The sequence below is a fragment of the Onychomys torridus genome, chromosome 11 (genome assembly GCF_903995425.1).
Source record: "Onychomys torridus chromosome 11, mOncTor1.1, whole genome shotgun sequence".
Taxonomy (NCBI): domain Eukaryota; kingdom Metazoa; phylum Chordata; class Mammalia; order Rodentia; family Cricetidae; genus Onychomys; species Onychomys torridus.
Genome location: NC_050453.1, coordinates 5213766 through 5236064, shown reverse-complemented (window position 1 = coordinate 5236064; position 22299 = coordinate 5213766).

The following is a 22299-nucleotide window of genomic DNA, read 5'->3' as shown; positions in this document are numbered from 1 at the left end:
ATGTATGTATGTATGTATGTATGTATGTATAATCTTATATTTCCGGACCGTAGAAGTCTAAACTCACAGTGTTGGCGGGGCTGGTCTTCCAGAGCTTACAGGAGGGAAGCCCTTGCCATGAACCTTTCCAAATTCTAAGGCCTCTTTCACTCCGTGGCTTATGGCTTCTTCCTTAATCCACCCGACCCCTTGCTTCCCCCATCCTATCCCCTTTCCTGCGACTAAGTAATGCTTCTAACTTCCCCCTGAAAGTTCTGCAATCAGAGTGGACCTAGCCGGACACCCCCACCCCACCTTGCCCCGCCACCCTCAGGTTGCCTCACTTGACCACACCTGCAGAGCCTTCTTTGCCTGTTTTTAAAATGAAGACATACACTTCTGTGTTCTGAGGAGAGGGTATTATGCTGTCTACTTTAGATAAGGCTGGATCTGGGGAGATGAAGGAGACAGAAGGGAGGGTCTGAACCAGAGCAGCCCAGTAGCAGAGAGTAGAGACAGGGGTCTCCTGCATGCACAAACTTCAGTGACAACTGGCTGTCAGCAAAGATAACCCATCTCCCGCCAGCACGGGGATCTCTGAGCTGCCTGAAGCAGTAGGATGAACACAGATGGCAAGACCAGCTCTGGGAGGTAGCAGCAGTGGCATCTTTTAACCAAAGCATTGGCCATGAGGGCAGTGAGCATCAGGCAAGAATGCCCACCCATCCCACTGGTGTCCTAAAATCATATGGCAGAGCTCTTAAGTGACCACATACAGCATAGAGGAGGGGAGAGGTGTCCCCTAAATGGCACATAATGAATATCTGGACAGGGTGACAAAGAAATGAAACAAGACTGGGTAATTGTGCACGATAGTTTTTGAACAAATGTGACAAGAAACCTTCGTGTTGTGCTTTAAAACTCACACTTGTGGGTTTTTAACAGACTTCATGCCATGATCCTAGAGGGGGAAAGAGCAGGTGAGGTCAGTGCTTTCTGACCTCACAGCCTCTCACAACAGGGTCAGCCACAGTGAGACTTCTCGCACATGCTCCTTCTTCAGGGTCTAAAACCATACAACCTGCTAGTTAGCCAGGCTCCTTCCACAGCGTACAATATCTGAATAACAATAACCATATTAATCAGTGGATCCAGCAGGAGGATGAAAAAAAGGTGGTAGGGTATTCCCAAGATGAAATTAATTTCTTTTTATAATCTGCAATAGTTTATTTCACAAATTCATGACCTACTCCAGTATGTTTGTTCTTTATGACAAGCCATAAAAATGACAAAATACATTAGCCAAGTTCTTCGTTCTGCTAAAATGACCATATTCAAAAATAATAGCAGAGACTTGTATCCACAATGCAAAAGATGCTTGAAGTAATTGGGGCTTAATTTGTACACAAACTGTCAAGGCAGTTTTCCTCACGGCCTGCATCTTCTGAATTCATTAGTCTCTAATTACGGCCAGTGGGGACCAGCAGTTAGAAGGTTAAAGAGGTTCTGACAGGCCTAATCATTGCTCAGGAAGCTGAAAATGTATGCGCAGTCTCGGCAGATGGGGTGAGAGCTGCTGCTGCCAAGTGATAACTGTTTACTCCTTTGCACCTCCAAAGCTGTCATCCTAATAGGCACATTTTAAATTTATTAATGCTCTAGTTACAATGCATACCCAGTCTCTAATGGTATGTCAGCCTCAGTATATAAACGGAGCAATTAACACGTATTACCTGGTAATGGTAAAATTATTTGTTGCCTGTTTGATTTTTTTTAAGTGGGGGTGTCTTGTTCCTGGAAGGACTGGTGTCCCAGGAAAAGCCTCCTTTAGTTAGAACGTCCTGAGAGCACCACCGAGGTTGGCTTTCCTCCTCCGCTGCAGCAAAGGAACCAGAATGCCTTCTCCTGGCTTCTCCCTAGCCAGTCTCATCACGCTCTGGTTTCTGACCTCCCCTGCTGGAATCTGGTAGTTGGGGACAGCTCACGGGAAAAGCTGGTTTGGATTTTGGGGAAGAGGCGGGGAGTGCCTGGCTTTGTAGGAGTTGGGTCTCTCTCCCTACCACGTGGAAGGAGTGTATTGGGGTTGCTAGCCACTGCTGGGTGACACGGGCACCCGCATTATCAGAGTCACTTACAGGGTCATGGGTGATGGTTTTCTAAAGCTGCCCCTTTGAAGTCCCTGCCGAACTTGCAGACAGATGCACCCCAGGGTCTTGCTCACTGAACATGCGCTTCATGAGTCTTGTGGGTTTTCAAATTTCCTGATCCTTGTGAGTTCCCTGTGTTTCTAGAGTTGAAGAGGCTCCCTGCTCTCCCCCCCCCCCCCCCGAAGTCTGCAGGCAACAGTTGTACAATGGACCCGTTAGCATGAGAAGCCAGGGTCCCAGCGCTCAGGGTAACTTCATGCTAACTTGTACAAGTAGAGGTCCACTGTGCTTTGTAACTTCCCATTCCACAGTCACCAGGATCACATCCTCTCAGACTTTGTCCTTTAACCATGGCTTTAAGGTTCATTACTCATCAGCAAGAAGTGCCTTACAAAGAGAAGGGGGTGGTCTTCTGTCTTCCCTGTGACTGCTGCTATGGCTCATCAGCAAGAAGAGCCTTACAAAGAAAAGGGGGTGGTCTTCTGTCTTCCCTGTGTCTGCTACTATGGCACTGCACAGGCCTGTCATTAAATACAGTGTTTAGGGCAACAATTATTTTTGTCTAGGAGGCTGCAGATGTGGAGACAGCCAGGATGTAAAGTACTCCCTCTGTGGGCTTTGTGGGGATGGCAAGGCTCATAAGTGTCCTGAGAGCACGACAAGGTGTTAATCTCAGCAGCAGGCTGACCACTGTCCTTGCTAGCTGTCACTAGTCTGCGATGGCTAATTGATTTACACCATATAGAGGCAAAGTAACAACAACAACAAATGTCTGGGGACTTTTTACTCATTAAAAGCCATGATTACATTTCCCCAGCAGGTGATCTGTTTAAAGTTTGTTTGTTGTTGTTTTGTTTTTGGTTTTAACCACAGTGGAAAGATCCTGCACTGGATAGTCTTGAGTCAACTTGACCCATCTGGGGAGACAGAAGATCAACTGAGGAACTGCCTCCATCAGATTGACTTGCAGGCAAGTCTGGAGGGACATTTTCTTGATTAATGAGTGATGTGGGAGGGCCCAGCTCACTGTAGGCGGTGCCACCCACGGGCAGATGGTCCTGAGTTGTATAAGAAATCAGGCTGAGCAAGCCTTAGGGAGCAAGCCAGTAAATAGTGCTCTTGCATGTCTCTTCTCCAATCCCTGCATCCAGGTTCCTGCCAAGAGTTAACACCCTGGCTTCCCTCAGGAGGGAGTGTGACCTGAGAATTGTAAGTTGCAATATCCCCTTTCCTACTGAAGTTGATTTGGGCTATGCTGTTCATCTCAGCAACAGAAAGCCTACCAGGACAGATACCAAACTACCAGGTGACAAACATTCTTTTCCAGGGACCAAATAACTCATCTATTGTGATTTTTTCAGAGGCCAGAAGACTAGCACCCAGTTGATTAATAAGTATGGACTGTGTGGCCTCGGGCTAGTATCCTCCTGTCTCTGGGCTTTAATTTCCTCCATCTCAAGATGAGGAGTTGGCTTAGCCCACTTGTAACATCTGAGATTGTTCTGTTGTCTCTCACAGTTCACAGTCCTATGAATTCAAACGTCATGTAGCCAGGAAGCGGCTGTGCAATGGAGCCTGCTGGTCAGGGGCGGGGTGGGTCTTTTATCTTTAGTTCTCATGTTCAACTTGGATGTCTAATCTGTTTTGACCATTCTATTTATTTATAACTTGGTTTTTCTATCTGTGCACAGTGGATTTCTCCAGCTGTTTGCTGTATTTTTGCTATATGAGACAACCATTCATTTTTGAAGATTGGAAAATAAAGGAGGAAAAAACCTGTTTTCAGCACTACTTTAATGGAAAAGCCAGGGAAGAGTGTCTAGACACACTCTGCAGCGAGTGTCCATTGATATGATGTGACATCATAGGGGGAAGGGACACCCTTGGGACCTGTGAATTGGGAGTATATGGGGTCTGCCTGCATGGTTGCCCCACGTAGAACCCCTGTCTGTGTCCCTGGTCAACCATCTGGCCTCCTCAGGCCCTCCTTTCCCTGGCTACAGAGTAAAGATGGATTGAATAACTCTAAGATCTGTTTCATTGTCAGTGTTGATGAAAAAAAGAGAATTTCTTCAAAATAAGAGCAATAGCAATCAGCAGTATATAGAGGAACCCACAGCTGGAAATACAAAAGGAGGGAGTGGGCTTTGAAAGCTATATGTGGGAGAAGTTACCAAGAAAGCTTAAGTAGAGAATCGGTCATTGTGGCACAACTTAGGCTCAGTAAAAAGAAAACTATTGGGCAGGGTTATTCAGGTAAACTTATAAAAAGATGACTCTGCTCTCTTGCTCACTTGGGAGTCTTGGGGATGCGGGGGTTTTTGTTTGGTTTTGTTTTTTGTTTTATCTTGTGCTCTGAGCTGCCTGTGTTCTCCTAAATGTGATGCAGCTCTTTTGTTAATGGAGTGGAGTTTCCATTCTGTAGAGGATGCTTCAGAGGATGGACCATCCACATTAGCATCCTAAAAGCTTGGTCCATGGTGAGCAAAGGGCCCACATTTCAAAGCATTCTTAAGAGATGCGCAGGCAAGACTAAAGTTGGAGAACCAGCATTCTAGAAAGTGGAGGCAAAGGCCACATGGAGGCCTTCCCTCTGAAAACTGCTGCTCTCTGTCTCCCCACATGATAAAGCTGCTTTTCAGATTTCTCCATGGAAAGTGAAGAGCCTGGTAAGGTGGTTCCTCCCCCTGAAACTTCTCAGGAACAAGTTCATAGCTTTGATCTACAGGTCAAGGCCAATCTAGACAAACTTAGTTCTAACTAGAGGCTCCATTCTTCCCGTGTGCAGTGGTTTTCGTAACTGGAGCACGGTGGACTTTGTGACATGAGTCACTTTTACTGTTGGCCTTAGATGTCGAACTTCCACAAACATTCACTTGTGAAGCATCAGTGACATGGGGAGATCCAAGAGAAAGCACTTCCTGCTCCCTACATGCACATTGCAATGTCTAGCCTAAGCATGCAAAAGGTCCCTTTCATGGCAGTTCCCTCCATCTGCGGCAGCCTAGCACTTCCTCAAAATGAATGCTTGCTTTAGAGAAGGGAGACTCCACAGGACAAAAATCTCAGTTTCCATGTTTAGTTTCGGAAATTGACCACAAGAGGTACCAACCTAGTACCTGTGGTCAAGTCTACGGGATGCAAATGCTGGCTCCCCCGCTGCGTCCATGGAACCAAAGCCAGATGTCCCCTCTTCTGTGCCTCAGTTTCCATGGGAATGGTAGGTAGAGCTTATCTTTTAGGGTTGTACTAAGGATTCAGTGAGCTGATGCATGTAAAGCTCTCAGAACTGTGCTCAGAGAAAGCAAGCACTGGCGCGTTGTTAGTGGCGGTTAGTTCTAGACCATCTGTAGGCAGGTTCCAAGGGGACAGGACATGTCCAACAACAGAGCTCAATTTCAGATGAACTCGGCACTTGCTTTAATGTTCTACTTTCACTGTCTTGAAATCTTAGTTATTTTTGGCAAGGAGTGCCCCCCCCCACCATTTTCGTTTCTTTTTAACCAAAAATGATCAGTAAGTCTCATCCAGAGGTTGTTGGGTCTAAAAGCTAACATCTATGTGGTACTGAAATTAAAGCGGCCCGCCTTAGCATTATCAGAAAGGCCAGATGCTCCCTAAAGAAAATGTGTTTGATATTTGTGCTAAGGTAAATATTCTTTGTGTATTTGCACAGAGCCAGTGATTACCTGGCTTCAGTTGTGTGACTTAATGATAATACTATGGCACATTTATGTTCCTTTTGCATCAGCTGGACTTCTGTAGTCAGTCAACATTGAAACACAGAGAGGTCAGTTCTTAGACTTAAAAAATTTACAGTATGATTCCACGTTTCTTGTGTTAGCTTGAGATTTTTTGTGTGTTCAATTATTTTTCTCCTAAGAATAATGACAGTGTATCATCTGTTCTCTGCTTTCTGCAGAGTATCCATCATGCTCGTTGGCAACCAGCCATTACTGAGTAACTTTAAGGACAACCAGTAAGATGATCATATGTCACTCATCCTGTGAGTGACAGTGAACATATCTTGAGTAAGGATGAAACTGATGTGCAGTCCACCCTCCCTCCAGCACATATTTTGATTGCTTTCGGTTTATTTGCTTTGGTTCAATAAAAAAAAAACCCAAGGAGAAATATTATTTATGCATATAATTTAAAAGGTTATGGGGGAGGGAAACCTTAGTACCTATTTTTGTGGGAATTGCTAGAAGCATCCCAGGATGAGCAAAGGATGTGGTCCCCTAATATCCCAGTTGTAGGATCTTTTAAAATCTCTGATTATTAGAGCTGTGTAGGAACTCAGAGGTATTTTACAGAGTCTGACTTTGAAGACAAGGAGTCTGAAGCCCACAGTGGTTGGTATTTCTGAAGGACAGACAGCTCACCAGTCCCTGAAAGGGACTTTACTAGTGTCCCAGGTCAGTCTCAAAGGATGTCCCACGTGGTTGGGACACAGACTGGGTACAGATGGGTCCCTCAACCTGGGGGCAACAGATTGACAATGGACTGGGTGTCACTGGCTGGCCCTGACAAGCTCCTAGAACAAGGTGTCTTTGTTTCAATCTGCTTCTCTCTACCAGGGTCTCTGGCTCAACAACCAAGGATTTTGCTGTCACCACTCATTGGTGCCTCCTGGTTTTAAGCTACTTTTGTAGAAAGCATGGCAAGCGTGGTTTTTTTTTCTGCATCCACACTGACACCACACCAAATTCTGTGAGTAGTAATGGAGTGCAGAGAGTCTCTGTGGTCCTGCAGAGGGGAAGTCAGGGATAGCTGTGAGAGGGGACTTTGGTCCCCTAAAAGCATCTGTGACCCCAAAGGAAGCGTGGGTAAGTGAGGAGCATAGTTGTTGATGCTTCCAAGCCCCAATTGTCACTTGTGAGCCTGGCTTCCCAGGGCTCTTGGAATTTCTCCCATGGAACCCTGTGTTTTGTTACTTGGGAAGTAAGTCCTCCTGCTCCTTTGCCTCTGGCCAGCACCACTGCAGAGTGACTGCCATTATTCAGTCACAGCTTGTGCATGCCTCAGCCAGCACCAAAGGAGGTGGAGAACAGCACAGGTTCCTAGTTTCTTGTTTCTTGCCAGTGCAAACCCTGGGCCATTTTCCAGGAGGCGTGTCCTTAAGTTAGACTATCAGCTGGGTGGTGTCTGGGGTGGGTGTGAGTTCAGGGCACTGGGACTCCTGTTTACCAGGTGGAGGTGGATTAACAAGGGAGGTTGAAAATAAATGAATTGCTACACAGATTCAAGCTGTTCACCAAAAAGTGTGAGACACATGAGCTTCAACTGGCTGGCAAGAAGGGCTTTCCTAAGGATGCGAAGACCGCTTAGACCAGGGAGGGAATAGAATTCCACTATCAGTAGCTTGGTCCCATCCTCAGGATCACATAGCCCAAAGAGAGCCTGGGTCTAGGGTCTTTCTCACTGCAGTACGGGACCATCTTAGTGCTCAATGCCCTTGACTTTAGAGAACTCATCAGAGTTTGAGCTGTCAGGACAGTGAGGGAAACAAGGCAAGTGGGAACCACAGACCTCATGGGCACAGACTCTTCACTCTGACTAACTGAACTGCGGAAAGTCACTTAATCTCAAGTGTGCCTCCATTTTCTTATCTCTCAAGTCTATACCTGCTTGGTAGGTAGATAAGCTGTCTACGCAGGGAAAAAAAAAAACAAGTTTAAAACAGTCCTTGGTTCACTGTAAGATCTTAATGAAATTCTCTTATTATTTTGTCACTACGTGTGTGTGTGTGTGTGTGTGTGTGTGTGTGTATGTGTGTGTGTGTACACGTGTGTGTGTGTATGTATGTATATGTGTGTGTGTACACGTGTGTGTGTGTACACATGTGTGTGTGTACACGTGTGTGTGTGTGTGTGTGTGTGTGTGTGTGTGTGTGTGTTAATGATATCGAGGTCTGAAGATGTCATGGGCACTACATGAAGAGTGAAGAATTAACATTTTAGAGGAACACAGTGGAAAGAGAGAGCTGAGCTGTGGGCTACATACTCTGCCCGAGAGGGAGAAGGGAGTAGGAATAATCACATTTAAGGAAAATGTTCTAAGTGTTACCAATTCGTATTTTGATATACTCCCAGCCCCCACCCCACTGTCTTTAAAACATTGGTCCAAGGTTTCAAGTGTCACCTGTCCACTGAACTCTGAGAAGATGCAGAAAGGAGAGCCTGGCTCAGGCACTCATCCATTCATCCCTTTGCTTAAGAAATAAATATTGAGCATCTGTTATGTGTCAAGCAGGAGGAAAGACCTTGCCTGAACCATCAATAATCTTTGCCCTCAGAAAACTTAGAATCTAGGACCAGAAAATAGACAAAAGCTGTTGTTTATATAACACTACAATGTCTCAATTCTATGCAATAAAGCAGGATGGAGGGTGAGTCACTGAGACTGTGATGGTCTGAGGGAGCCCATTTAGGTGCTCCATGAAGAGGCTTGGGTGAGGGAAGAGAGGGCATTAGAGTCGGGGAAGCAGGAAGTGGGGGTCCTGGGGATTCACAAGATAAGCAAGAGATGGGAAGAAGATAGGGAGCGAGTTTTAGTTCGCTCTGACTGTTGTGAAGGGGAAGTAGAAAGATGGTGTAGTGTGAAGTGGGGGGCAGGGTTAGGGGTGGAGAGAGAGCGTGATGTGATTCATAAGAGCCCTCAATCTGACTGCTGTGCAGAGAGAGGACTGCAGGGGTCCAGGAGCAGAAGCCGGAAGCAACAACAACACTGGGAACTGGGAACGTTGGTCAAGAAGCATGGAAGTCTGACTGTGAATGAGGCTGTGGTAAGGAGACGCACACCAGGGGACTGTGCTTGTGAGATGGGGGTGGATTTAGAGCCTAAGCAGATGCAGGTGTGAGGCTGTCCTTCACTGAGTTCTGAGCAAACCTGCCAGGGTCACTGACATCAAGGGTGCCACCTGCTCTGAACTGGTCCAGTCATTTGGAGTTGTTTATCAGACCCTGGATTGGAAGTTTAGTGACCAGGGGACTAGAAACAGAGATTCAGGAGCAAGCAGAGTCATGGTGTCAGGCGTGGCCTATGAAATGGCCATTTTTCTAGGCAGAGGTAAAAGCCAATCCTGAGACAGTTCTTATGGTTCAACCTGACATCTATGACTATGAGTGAGAGAAGATCGAGGTGGGTAGGTGGGTGGAGAAGTCTGAGGAATGAGCCCTGAGTTGCTCAAACAATTAGGAAATAAGAAGAGTAGGAAGACCCACTTTTGGAGGCTTGGGTTCTCACACTAGGGGATCAGGTTCCACATTGGGGGCTTTGGTTCTCACACCAGGGGCTTGGGTTGTCACACCCCACTGGGGCTCAGGATCTCACATCAGGGGCTTGGATTCCAAGGGCAGATTGCTGGATATAGTTCCTGAAGAGGACTAGCTAAAGGTAGAAATGCTCAGGAGAAGGCATTAGTTAAATGGGATTTTCAGGGTCTCCCTATGCGCACTATGGAAGTGGCTGACTGGGTTTTGTTTTTTTGTTTTTTTGTTTTTTTTAATAAGACAGCTCTCTAGAGTAGACCACTCACCAGATGCATGCTGGGACTCAGATGTTCCAAGGAAGATGGAAGTATAGCTCTCCTCCTTTCAAGTCCCAAGCAAGATGCACTAAAAATGCTAATTTATTACCAAGTTTCTGAGGACATAGTTTCCAGGTTGTCAAAGTGCAGCCAGGGTGTTTCTAGTCTGTAATTTTGGCTTATGGGTCTCTTTGGCCTCACAGAATGATGAAGGTGGCCTGGGTGAAATGACAGATTTTAGGTTCAGGCCACCAGTACCAGCTGCACCACTGCTCTTGCTTACAGCCCCCATATCTGACTAGACATTTCTGTCAAATTCTAAAGGCACATTGAAAAAAAAAAAAAGAAAGGTGGAACTGGAGATTGTCATGTTACGCAAAAAAAAAAAAAAAAAAAGACAGCACAGAAAGACAAGTAGTGAATTTTCTCTCATGGAAATGTAAGAAAGACCCCTTTGGGAAGTGGAAGGGGAAATATGGGAGGGTCAGAGGAAACAAGAGGGTAATGAGAGATGAACCTGGCCAAGGTGCACTGTATACATGTATGAACTATCACAATGGAACCCATTATTCTACACAATTAATAAACATTCACATGTTTAAAAGAAGAAAAGAGTCAGACAGAGTCGGGGTGTGGGAGATGAAGTGTTGGGGAGAGCCTTCCATTGCCATCCGGGTGCAGATCCTGGAGTAGGTGGAAGGATTTGTTTTTATTTCTTTCCCAGTCCCTGAGACAGTGTCAGGATGAGCTTGCTCTAGCAACACTGTTCTCTAGTAGAGTTTACTCCACACAGACCCAAGATCTCTCAGAGGGAGCCTGGTATCCCAGGCTGTACTTGAACTCAGAGCTCCAGTAGGGTAGAGGGAAATTAGGAAGAAGCATGGAATGACCTTTTGGAGCTGGCTGCTGTGGGGTTCCATACAGATCATGCTGACTCAAAGTCAATTTCCAAGAAGCTCACCAGACCATCACCTGTCAGATGGTTGTAAGGACCCAAGAACATTGACAGAGGAATAAGATTCAAGAGATTTAAGTGCTGCAAGCCTGGATGCAATATTAACGATGAGGTTGCCTGAGCCAGGGTGGTGGTGGTTGAAGTACTTTGCAGAATGCTGGGGACTTTATAAAGAAATGGAGGTGTAGAAGTGAATACAAATTCTCCGGGGCTGGGTGTCTTGGAGATGTGTCAACTTCTTAGGGGAGGTCATCTACCACAATCAAAGGAACTCAATGCTTTCAGGCCAAGTAGCCACATGCTTTCTCTGCTGTGGCCCTCATTTTTCCCTAGTTCTTTCTGTGGGATCTAGATGTGCTTTCTGCCTCAGTTTCTCCCATATATATATTGGCAAAGACAAGCATGGACTCCTTCCTGTTCATACCTGTCAGCATCGTTTCCTTTGGTCAGACATTATAAAGGCTCTCCATGTGCTGGGTTTAGAATTACCGTGGTTTGGGTAAGTGTGTATCAAAGGTGCTGTGTCAAGATCTGTCCTTAGCATGCAGTACTGTTGATGGAAGTTTCAGATTAGGCCCACCAGGAGGAAGCTAAGTCACTGGAGACACGTCTTGGAGGAGATGTTAGGACCCCGACTCCTTTCTGTCTCTTCTTACTGTTCTTAGCTTCCCTGAGGTAGAGAGACTTCCTCTTCCATGGGCTTCCACAGTAACAGCCTTGTAGGCCCTATCATGCACTGGAAACCACTGAGGCAGTGAGCCAATAAAAATCTTCCATCTTTGTAAGCTGATTGTCTCAAGTGTGTTTTTAGAGCTATGGAAATCTGACCAATGCGGCGTTTCATTTACTTCTCGCCCTTTATAGACAAGGGAACGGATGCAGGGAGCTCACTCCACCTGAGCCTGCAAGTGGTGGGCTCCAGATTCGGCCTTCCTCCCCTCTGTCCCACCCGCCTGCGAACACGGCTCAGAGTGTGGTAAGCCCTTGCTCTTCTGAGATTCTGAAGGAGTGTCCTTTGAAAGCAAGCTCTTCCTCTCCCTGGTCTCAGATAGTGTGGCCTGAGTCATTCAATTAGAGGAAAATAATTGGCAGTGGAGAATGCCTCTAGCAGTGGTAATTACCTCCAGTGCCTTGTTGAAATAGCCAAGCTACATTTCAGTTTATGCTGTAAAACCTTAATTATAATATAAACAGCTGCCCTTCAGCCCGGCAGGGGCAGACTTCCCCCGCCTGCCTTTTCTGGCCTGGGAATGGCACTCCCTAACAAGTGGTCAGGGAGGTCCAGAAGGGCAAAGGGGATATGGGAGAGGTGGGGCTGCTGTCTGTGTGTAGCGTGGGCCTGAGTGACTGAATCAGAGGAAGCTGAGTTCAGGGGCCCATCTTCCAATAAGAAAACCAAAGCCACACCCCTATTTCAGTATCGAGAGATCTTGGAGACTCCACAAGGCAGATGTTTCCAGAGCTAGCCTCAGCCTGGCTCTACTCTCCTTGGGTGAATCTGGAAGGACACAAAGTTGTTTCAGGATAGCTTCACTTTCGATTTATGCTCCCAAGGAGGGGAAACTGAGTCTTCATTTCTGGAGTCCAACTCCATGCTTGGATAGGACCCTATTCAGCTCCTGGTACAAACCAGTATTATACCAAACATGGCCCCCAGTGTTGCCCACTGAAACTACCAATTACTTCAATGTCTGGTGTGTTAATGGCTCCATTTGGATGTTGAGCAAAAGGTGCCTTGAAAATTCTGTAGAAGATTAGGCTTGAAATGCAGCACCCCCATGACAGACAGACAGAAAGACAGACACACAGACACACAGACACACAGACACACACACAGACACACACACACACACACACACACACAGAGACACACACACACACACACACACACACACACACACACACACACACACACGAGAGAGAGAGAGAGAGAGAGAGAGAGAGAGAGAGAGAGAGAGAGAGACTGACTGACTGACTTATGTTCAGGCAGTTTAGTCCAGAGCATGGGAGACAGGAAAGGCTGACCACGACCAGGTATTTGAGAGGATCCAGGAACTGATGGGGATGCAGGAAGTTGAAAACAGAGTTAGAGGTGCCGACGGATGGCCGCTTCCGCAGACACCAGCCCATTTCTGAACCTCCTGTCCCACAGGGGCAGTTCCGCGTCATCTGATGAGTCCTTTTACAGACTGGGCAGAGAGAATCACAAGTCTTTGTGATAGAGTGAGAAAAGGGTCATCTGTTAGCCAGAGATATCTTTTCAATAGCATCGTGGCTTCTCAGTGGCCCTCAATACTGAGTGACCAAGACACTCCCTGAAGAACAGGCACAATGATCAGAAATTCTTCTTACTTTTTCTTTCTTTAAAAATCTTATACCAACATAATATTATGTGCATGCATACAAGAAGATAAGTATCACTTCTGCCCTCGGGTTCTCCCACTGTGCTGTAAGCCTGTTTTTAAGACCTCCTCCCTCTTCAATAAATGCCATTCAGCACTCAAAAAAGAAGAAGGAGAAGAAGGAGGAGAAGGAGAAGGAGGAGAAGGAGAAGGAGGAGAAGGAGAAGGAGGAGGAGGAGGAGAAGAAGGAGAAGGAGAAGGAGAAGAAGAGGAGGAGGAGGAAGAGGAGGAGGAGGAGGAGGAGGAGGAGGAGGAGGAGGAGGAGGAGGAGAAGAAGAAGAAGAAGAAGAAGAAGAAGAAGAAGAAGAAGAAGAAGAAGAAGAAGAAGTAGTAGTAGTAGAAGGTCAAGATCATGATGATGGGGAAACCCACAGAGACAGCTGGCCAGTGCTAGTTGGAGCTCACTGTCTCTGGACTGACAGCCCGGGAACCTGCATGGGACTGAACTGAATGTGGGTGACAGTTGTGTGGCTTGATCTGTTTGTGGGGTCCCTGGCAGCAGGACCAGGACTTATCCCAGGTGCATGAACTGACTTTTTAGAACCCATTCCCTGTGGCAGGATACCTTGCTCAGCCTTGATACAATGGGGAGGGGCTAGGCTCTCCTTCAACTTGGTATGCCAGACGTTGTCGACTACCATGGGAGGCCTTACCCCCTCTGAGGAGTGGATGGGGGTAGTGTGGGAGGGAGGTGAGGAGGTGGAAGAAGGGGAGGGAGGGGGAACTGGGGTTGGTATGTAAAATGAAAAAAAATTAATAAATAAATATATTTTAAAAATTTTTAAAAGAAGACAAGTATCTCATTCATAGAGATCATCTATGTAAATATATGCAAATGTAGGATGTGTATTTACATGCTTAAGGATGTTTTAAAACTTAAGGTGCATGATCAGAATTTTGGAGTCCACTGAGTTATGTTGTGATATGTTGCATGTTCTAGTGTTAGAAGTCATGCTTGAGGACAGTGACCTATTCTGAAGACTTGGCATGATAGCAATTACTCCTCATGGAGTATTTCTGAATTTGAATTCATTTAGCCTTGCAGAAGTCAGGTAACAAGGAGTATGACCCGTATAACCAGACTACCTGGTTCCAAATCCTTGCTCTGGCATCTCTCTGTTGAGGGTATGGGTTAGTTGCTCACATTCTGCTTCTCAGAGTCTTTGTAGACCAGAACTCACTTTCTATTTTTATTTCTTAATTTATTCATTTTTGTGTATGTGTGTTACCTGCATGCATTTATGTGCACCATGTGATTGCTGGTGCCCTTAGAGTTCAGAGGGAGTCTGATCCTTTGCACCTGCAGTTACAGGAATTGTAAGCCTTCATGTAGATGCTGGGAATTGAACCTGTGTCCTTTGTAAGAGCAGCAAAAGCTTTTAACCCCTGAGCCACCTCTCCAGCCCCTAGAACTCACTTCCTACAGACCCCAGCCTGCTGTGAGAGTTATTCAGAAGTGGCTGTGAGGGCTTGGCCATGAGCCCTGTCACAAATGTTAGTAAGGAGAGAGTTTACAAATTGTGAAATGGAGCTTTGGGGAATCAAGGGGAGGAACTGGCTGCCTGGATCAGTTCAAAGCCCCACAGTTCAGGACCCGTGATGGAAACTAGTCTAAGTTCATGCTGGCACCAGATATATGTGAGAAGGTCTGTTTGTCTTTGTTTCTAAGGATGATTCTCCCCTTCTACCTGTACCCACCTCTCTAGCCATCTCCCCAAACCAGACCAGAGAACATGGCACCTCCCTTTCAGCAGCAGACACACAGCAGACTTCCCTGCCATCCCTCAGGAATTGTGTGTTCTACCTCTATGGTTTTGCAGCAACCCCTGACCTCTGGGATCACCTTGCTTCAAGGAGGGGCTCTGCAGCCTCCGAGAGCTATAGACAGGACTAGCTGTTGTGCTACAGCAGAGAATGTGCTGTGAAGGACCCAGGAAACATAAGGAATGCTTCCACTGGGTACAGTGTGTCTGGCCAAAGGAAACTGAGCCAGAGCTTGCATCCCACCTCCTCCTGCTGGCTGTTGGCTTTCCTTGACAGCCCCGGGGTACCCCTCCCCGAAATGTTCTAACACCTTATAAGACCCTGGGTACTAAGTCTTTGTGCAAATATCTTGGGTCCCCATGTGAGGATCTGGTGATTTAGTAGCATGTCATAGGTCTCTACCCTTAACCACCTACCTTGACAACAGCTGCTGGGTTCATCTCAGGCTCAGTCTATGGGGGTTCAGGTTCCAGTGAATGGGGTACTGATCATCACCTAAAGAGGAAGCCAGCAGACCTGGGGTATCCTTGGGTCCCAGAGGAAGAAGCCAGCTCTGTGGGTCTCCTGGGGAATTGGTGTTCCTGCCTTCCTGCCTAGCCCTACCTGTTGATCAGCGTCCTCTGGACACCACACCAGTTTCCTACTGCACTTCTCAGGGCTAACAGCACCATTGAGAGCTTCCTGAAGTCTTTTAGTGTGAAAAGTGGTCAGAAACAAACAGTAAGTAAAAGTCAAATTTCCAGAAAAATTAAAGGCAAACTTGCCGAAGTTCTGAGATGTTTTAACTGAGGCACTTAAAATACATTAGAATTGAAATTAAAGTCCTTGAGTGGCTTTTTATATTCCTTTATTTTGTGGTAGCCTGACCACAATGTTCACTTCTCTGTTCATTTCCTAGAAATCCTTCTTCAATGAAAGCTGAAGGACCGGCCCATGTTTACTGAGACCGGTACAATCTGGGCTGGCTTCATCTTGGGGCTTCTCTCTTGATGGAGTGTAAGGAAGGACGATGTCTCTCTGGAGACTCTTAAAATGGAGCTCTAAGAAATAACCAGCCAGGAAAAAGTTGCCTGTGGAGTTATGAGAACTAGCTGTGTGGTAGTTTTCTTAACCTCCTAATCCCGACTGTCCAATTCTGAGTTTACAAGCCCTTGGGGACTGCTACATTAAGTAAATGGAGAGGAATGACCACATGCGGTGAGACAGATCTATCCAATGCCAGTCGGAGGAGAGTGCACCTATTAGAACATTCATGAAAACAGTCCTGGGGGGGGAGACAGAACGCCTTCTGCCTTGCCTTTGTGGACTGTTCATATTTATAAGCCAATTTATTTGGGAATAAATCCCTGTAACACACTCAGCTAACTTCTGCAGGGGTATCTTGTGAGACCCCAACTCCTGAATGAACTGTTGCAATCCTAGAATTCCCATCTCCAGAAATTATGATGCCATTTGGTCTCCTCAGCAACAGAAATTGTGGACTTTTATAGACCGCAAACTCAAGCTCAGGCTCTTAAAAAAGAGTGTTTTGGTTGTTAGTTAAGGAGTCATCTATGGAAAGGAGCAATCTCCGTGAGCTCAAGAATGTCTGTCCTGCAGTGACTCAGATGGCTGTTGGCTTTATGCCTGCCTCAGTTTCTCCCCTTGCATGCAGGGAAGAGGCATGAACTCTTGAACGTGAGAGGTCTCCTTCCCTTCCCATCCTTACTGCAGTGTTCTTCCTTTCAAAAATCTTTCTCCAGGGCAGAGAAAGGGCATCCCACAGAAGCTAAAATGACGCTTTGGAAATGGGGTTTTGTTTGTTTGCTTTCTTTGATTCTGTTTCGGGTTGTCCTCTCGTGGGGGAACTCATGCTGTCTTATCTAGCACAGGTCAGTAGGATTTTATTAGGTGTTTGTGCTGAGGAATGATTCACATACAATACAACTATCCATCTTCAAAACTGTTTCACATCACAGACTAAATAAGATTAACAGGGACGTACAGAGAAGTGCTTCAGCTGAAGGCTCCTCGGTGAGGGTCACAAAGGTGAAGGAGCCGCACAGTTTGTGGAAACCCTCAGGGGCTTTCCTTTACCTGTAGAACAGTCTAGAACCCAGAGTGTGAGAAATTCCATATCACCACTTCTGCAGCTTGTCTGTGGCTATGCTACACTCCCTCACGTGGCAGAGGAAAGCGAGAGAAAAGGCTGGTGCCAGCCCCAACCCCCTTCCAAGGCTCTGTTTCTGTTCACCAAGGCCATTCCTGCATGTCACAGTCCAGAGCCACGTCCTCCCTGGAGTTTGTTCTCCTGACCTCTCTGGCTGGTTAGAAATCTCCTTTTCTCCACGGTGTATGTATAAGGTTTACACCCCTTTGATGATGAAATAACCAAGGCAAGCAACTTAAAGGGAGGCAAGCCTACTCGGGCTCACAGTTTGAGAGATACTAGTCTATTGACTAGTTAGGCTTTGGGTCTGTGGTGACATAACCTGTCAGGTGGGGATGCATGGTAGAAGAGACTGCTGAGTAGAGGAGAGAGGGAGAGAGAGAGAGAGAGAAGGGGGAGAATCTCTTCTCAATATGTCTTTCAAGGGCACACATCCCAAAGACCTAATGCCCTTCCACAAGATTCCATCATCTTTGAGAGCACTTCAGGCTGGGGCCCCAGCCTTTCATATGTAGACTACTTGTGACCATTTCAGGTCCAAACTGTACCAGACAGTCCATTTCATTATTCAGTATTGGTTCTGAGAAATTTGCCAACTTCTGTTTCATGACTAGCTCCTGCACGTGTAGCTCGATAAACTTTCATTGAGCATATGTAGTGAGTGAATGGTGAGCTAGACTCCAGAGAGTCTGAGCAGAGGGATGAAGATATGCGGCTTAGTGTTTGCTTTGGAAAAGCCCGATGACTGATGAGGGCCGTGAGGCTGCAGGCCACACCACACTCAACTTCATGTCTCCAGGAGTGTCTGAAGTGTCCCAAGCAGACCAGAGATGAATGCTGAATGATATCGGAGTGCTAAAGGTGAAAAAATCAGAGCATGAAGCTGCTGAGACGGCGCTGGTAAAGTGCTTGCTGCCCAAGCTTGACGGCATGAGTTTGAACAGCCGTCCATACAGAGCCAGGTGTAGCAAGATACGCCTGAGACCACAGAAACTGGGGGGCGGGGGACGTGTCAGAGACAGAACATGCACACGCGCGCGCGCGCGCGCGCACACACACACACACACACACACACACACACACAGCACAAATCTTAAAGGTACTTATTAATAAAATCAAACCTGAGGCCAGGTATTGGGGTGAATGCTGGAAGATCAGAGAAGCAGAACAAGCCACAGCCACCTCACTTCGCCAGTTCCTCAGCTGATCCTGTTTCCTCAGACTAGAAGCCTCTGAGTTCTTATCCAAATCAATCTCAGCTGAACTGCTTCTCCAAAGCCTGAATGCTTAACCAGCTAAAAGCTTCTAATTTCTGGTCTTCACGCCTTATATACCTTTCTGCTTTCTGCCATCACTTCCTGGGATTAAAGACGAGAGTTACCACGCCTGTCGGTTTCCAATGTGGCCTTCAACTCACAAAGATCCGGAGGGATTTCTGCCTCTGGAATGCTAGGATTAAAGGTGTGAGTGCCACCATTTTCTAGCCACTAGTGGCTGTTCTGTTCTCTGACCCCAAATAAGTTTATTAGGGTCACACAATATTTTGGGAAACACAATACCACCACATTTCCCCTTTTTGTCTAAAATTAAATAAAGCTTACAGCTAATACAAGAAAAACTATCCAATAAGTATATACAATACCTACAACCAAGAATTACATTAACAATGTCTAGTCCACTAACACTTGACAGATTCAGACAAAAACTTCATTAATATATAACAATGTCCAGTCCAGTAACATTTGATAAACTTAAACAAAAAATTTCATTACTTATCCTATGTAAAACAAGTAGTTCCTTTTTAAAAGTAGATTCAATAATTGACCTTTTTATCTTATCCATATTCTCTCTTTTTCTTTTCATAGTAGATTCAATAATCTACCTTTTGTCATTTTTATATCTTCACCTTTTTCTTTTTAGAGTAAATTCAATGATCTACCCATTTATTCTATTTATCTTTTTTTCTCAGAGTAGATTCAATGATCTACCTCATATTTATATTCTTTTTTCTTTTTCTTTTTTTCCAAACAAAAACTCTGAATTTAATCTCCTTGTTCAGCTTTTTTTCTGACCATTAACAATTAACAATTTGTAACCAACCACCATAAACAATGACAATATCCATAACTCATTAAACGACTAAAAACCTCCCACCCCACCTCTTGGGAATGTGGGCGTTGTGTTCTTAAAATTACTTCTTGCTTTCTGGGGGTGAAGACATCTTTAGGGGATCCTGAAAAGAAAAATTTTGGGTTAATTGTCAAGTACTGTATCATTTGTCCACTCTCTGCATAATGAGAAAGCACAGGGCTTGTTTCAAGTCCTTGTTCAAGTAGTCTGTCAGGCTGGATCATCTCAGCTAGCCATCTCAAAATTGTCCTGAGCAGTTTGTAGTCCAAAGTCAAAGGCCACAGGCAAGTAGCTTTTCCAAGAATTCATACCACAAATGCTGGGCACCAGATGTAGCATGAATCTTAAATGGTCTTATTTATAGAATCAAACCCCAGGGCCTGTTATTAGGGTGAATGCTGGAAGATCAGAGAAGCAGAACAAGACACAGCTACCTTACCTTACCAATTCCTCAGCTGATATCCTGTTTCCTCAGACTGGAAGCCTCTGTGTCCTCATCCAAATGGATCTCAGCTAAACTGCTGTTCAAAAGCTTAATCAGCCAAATGCTTCTAGGTTCTGGTCTTCTCGCCTTATATACCTTTCTGCTTTCTACCATCACTCCCTGGAATTAAAGGCTCACTTTCTGGGATTAAAGGCATGAGTCACCATGCTTGGCTGTATCCTTGAACACCCAGAAATCCAGGTAAATCTCTGCCTCTGGAATGCTAGGATTAAAGGCATGTGCTACCACTACGTAACCTCTATGTTTAATATTGTGGTTGTTCTGTTCTCTGACCCCAGATAAGTTTATTAGAGTGCACAATATTTTGGGGAATACAATATCACCACCACACACACACCAAGAAAAATCCTATGAGTATGCTACATACAATAGCTTCATTTTGGCAAAACTGGAGATTAAGTCTTAGGTAGATTAAATAACATGTCTAAGATCATCAGTGGCACTAAAGTCATAGAGTAGTAAGAATAACAAAGCTGGGAGGGTCAGACATGGATGGTGTGGCAATAATGGCGGTAGGTGTTCATTTGTTGTTTTTTTTTTTAAGTCATTTTATGTGCGTAGGTGTTTGGCTTGCTTGTATGTCTATGTACCACATGCGTGCCTGCTGCCCACTGACTAGAAGAGGGCATTAGACCCCCTGGAAATGGAGGTACAAATGGTTGTGTGCCAACCCTATGGATTATGGGAATTGAACACAGGTCTTCCAGGAGAACAGCAAGTGCTCTTAACCTCTGAGCCATCTCTCCAGCTCTGGTTTGTTTGTTTTTATGTTAAAATCCAGACATGGCCCTGGTGATAAGAAACTCAGTTTTGAGCACAAACATAAGCACCATTTCTCACGAAATGTCCATTGTCCTTTCATGGAGCCTGGGTTTGGATTCCAAAGCAGCTACTGGCCAGGCAAATACCCTGGAAAAAGAGATGTAGTTTCTCTCTGAGCCACACTTTCCCTGGCTGGTATTTGAGGATGTTAAAGTTATGTAATAGGCCTGTTATGAGGATAACACTAATAGTGAATTAAATTAATATATGAAAAGGGCCAAGTTCAGGCCCCAGCCCCTGGGAGCACTTCCCACTTGAAACATACTCGCAAGTTGCAAATGGCGTAGCTAATGGTATTTGTGTTCCAAAGCAGTCATTTGTAAATTTGGTCCCCTCATGTTGTGGGAAAGCTCTCCATCTTTAACCCTCCATGGTTCCCACTTCCCTGTTCATCAGTTACCCCTTGGAGCACTTTAAAATATCAGAAAACAAAACAAAACAGAACACTATTTCCTTATAATTTACTGGATCTCCTTTCTCATCAAGCTTTCTCATCTAAGAGTTCTTTTTTAAAACGTGTGTGTGTGTGTGTGTGTGTGTGTGTGTGTGTGAGTGTGGGTGCCAGAGGTAAACCCTGGGTGTCACTTTCTATTTTGAGATAGGCTTCTTCAGTGCAACCTGGGGCTCATCAAGTAGGCTAGGCTGGCCAATGAGCCCCAGGTATCTCCCCAGTGATGGGATTACATGCACAGGCTATATGCCCCAGTTTATTATGTGGGTTCTGAGGATCAAGGTCACAGCCTTATGCTTGTACAGCAGGAACTTGATTGGGTAAGCCACCTTCCAAACTTGACTTCTGTTCTTATAGTATGAATTATGTCCACACTTCCCTGCTGGTCTACTCAGTGTCTCCCACCTGCTGTTGGTGTCCCTAGGGACCGGCTCTTGTGGCTCTTGTCCCTGGATGGTGACCATCCTTCCTGCTGAGTTTTGTGTTGGCCACCTTACTGGATCAGACCTTTCTCCTTCTTGGCTATGCCTCAGTTCATTCCTCTAGGCAACAACTTGCCTGAGTCCCTTTTAACGCCATCCCCCAGTGGTGAGGCTCTCTAAGGTTTCTGTTTGAGCTATAAGAAATTCAATAGTGAGGGTACATGAGGTGTCAGTGCCCATGGTGAGGAGAAGAGAGAGGCTGGCTGTGGAACGGACCTGACCAAATAGGCTGTGCTGGGTGGCCAGCAAGCCCCAGAGATCTGTGTGTCCGTCTACCCAGCACTGGGCTTACAGGCATGTCCTGTGTGTGATCATACTCTCCTTTGCTTTATTGTTTTTCACATAGGTTGCAGGTCCTCTCAAGATTCTTGTGCTTGACAGAAAACACTTTCCTGGCCGAGACTTTTCTCTGTCACTCAGCATTGTCTCAACTGTTTTTATTAAAGGGAAGTTGTTTCTCTTGGAGCCTGTGTTAGAGGATCCAGGTGCATCTTGTGTGTCTTGCTGACTCTGTGTGATCACAGCAGGCCATTGTCTTGGCATTGAAAAGCTTCCAGGTGACATTTAAATCACCAACAAGCATCCTCCAAAGTGTGACTGCAACACGTGTTCTGTCAATGTTGAAAACTGCTGCACTTCCACGTAATTCTTGAAAGTGATAGGAACTATGAATGCAGAGTGAAAACCCGCATGGGAAAATCTGGCCATCTGGACTATCGGACTGATGTGGACTCTGACATAATTCAAAGCTATAAGAGTTTATTGGTCATCTGGTCTATGCTAGTTGTATGTTAGACTTCCTATATTAGCACTTTTTTTCTTTTTGTACATGTGTGTATGCATGTGTGTGTGTGTTCATACATGCATGTGCTTGTACCTCTGTGTGTATGGTGTTCGTGTATGTATTAGTGTTTGTGTGTGTGAACACATAAGTGTGAGTGGGTGTGCATGGCTGTACCTGTGTGTGGGGAGGCTCAGGGCA